Source organism: Ursus americanus, chromosome 11 (genome assembly GCF_024610735.1).
Source record: "Ursus americanus isolate L20-20 chromosome 11, mUrsAme1.1.p, whole genome shotgun sequence".
Taxonomy (NCBI): domain Eukaryota; kingdom Metazoa; phylum Chordata; class Mammalia; order Carnivora; family Ursidae; genus Ursus; species Ursus americanus.
In genome coordinates, this window is record NC_142137.1 from 7,831,749 (window position 1) to 7,833,458 (window position 1,710).

A 1,710-nucleotide genomic window follows, 5' to 3' on the forward strand; every position below is an offset into this window, starting at 1 on the left:
GGCTCGATCCCAGAATGCCGGGATCACGCCCTGAGCCAAAGGCAGATGCTTAACGACTGCGCCCCCCAGGCGCCCCCCAGCTATTTGTTTTATAATTAGACATTTGCACCTCTTGACCCCTTTCACTGATTTTGCTCATTTCCTGACCCCTCCCTTCTAGCAACCACTGTTCTCTTTATCTGTGTGTTTTGTTGGTTTTTTTTTTTGTTTGCTTGTTCATTTGTTTGTTTTTAGATTCCACATGTAAGTAAAATCATATGGTCTTTCTCTGACTTATTTCACTTAGCATAATTCCCTCAAGGTCCATCCATTTTGTTGAAAATAGATTTCTTTTTTGTGGTTGAGTAGTATTCTAGTGTGTGTGTGTGTGTGTGTGTGTGTGTGTGTGTGTGTGTGTGTATCACATCTTTATCCATTCACCCATCCATGGGCACATAGATTGTTTTCATATCTTGGCTAATGTAAATAATGCTGCAATGCTGTTATCTTTGCCAACAGTTATTATTTCTTGTCTTTTTGATAGTAACCATTCTAAAGATGCAAGGCTATGGTTTTGATTGCATTTTCCTGATGATTACTGATGCTGAAGCATCTTTCCTCCCCCCCTCCTTCTCTCTCTCTCTTTCTTTTTTGTGCTCTATTATCTTTAGTTAAGTATAAAGACTTAACCACATCACCTAGAGACCATATTACCCACTGCTCTATTTGGCCACCAGTCTTTTGTCTCTCTCTTCAGCAGTGGTGAAGCAGATACCCTTTCTATGGGGAAGAGAAATCCATGGTTTGTTGCTTTTGCCAATAACAGAAATGTTGGAGAGCTGGGTGGCAGATCTGATGCCAGTGGCATCTTTCAGATGAACTAGATCAAAACAACCAGGGTGTCCCTTTCACACCAATATTCCCAGGTTAGCACCCTCAGGCATCATACACAGATTACCAGTATCAAACATGATGAAATCAGTAATCTTCCAAGTCTCCAAATCAATCTGAATGGTGTCATTCACCTTGATGAGGGGATCAGGATAGTGGATGGTGCAAGCATCATGGGTCACCAGATGAGGGATTCCTTTTGTCCCCACAAAGATCATTCTTACTTTGTACAACTTATACTTGGCCTCCTTAGGTGTAATCTGATGAATAGCAAAATGACCCTTTGTGTCATAGATCAGATGGAAGTTCTCCCCAGTCTTGTCAATGGTGATGACATTCATAAAATCAGCAGGGTAGGTTATATCAGTTCAGACCTTGCCATCAATCTTAATAAAACACTGCATACAGATCTTCTTGACCTCATCTCCTGTTAGGGCATACTTAAATCTGTTCCTTAGGAAAATGATGAGAGGGAGACATTCTCTCAGTTTTTGGGGACCAGTAGATGGATGAGCGGCAAACACACCAGTCAGTTTATCCATCATCCAGTGCTTTGGAGCTGGTACATGCTTTAGATGCTTCTTGGGACCATGAGTCATGACTGTGCTATGGCACGAAAAAGACTGTTGGGCATCTTTTCATGTGTTTGTTGGCCACTGTGTCTTCTTTGGAAAAATGTCTATTTAGATCCTCTGCTCATTTTTAAATTGGATTGTTTGTTATTTTGCTTTTGAGTTGTAGGAATTCTTTATATATTTTGAATATTAATCCCTTATTAGATATATGAATTGCAAATATTTTGTCCCATTTGGTATGTTGGCTTTTCATTTTCTTGATGGT

General features: G+C 40.2%; 1 pseudogene; it reads right to left on the reverse strand.

Moving 5' to 3' along the window:
- Positions 1-689: 689 nt before the first annotated feature.
- LOC123798603 (small ribosomal subunit protein eS4, X isoform-like) lies at positions 690-1,469 on the reverse strand (annotated as a pseudogene).
- Between the last annotated feature and the right edge of the window lie 241 nt (positions 1,470-1,710).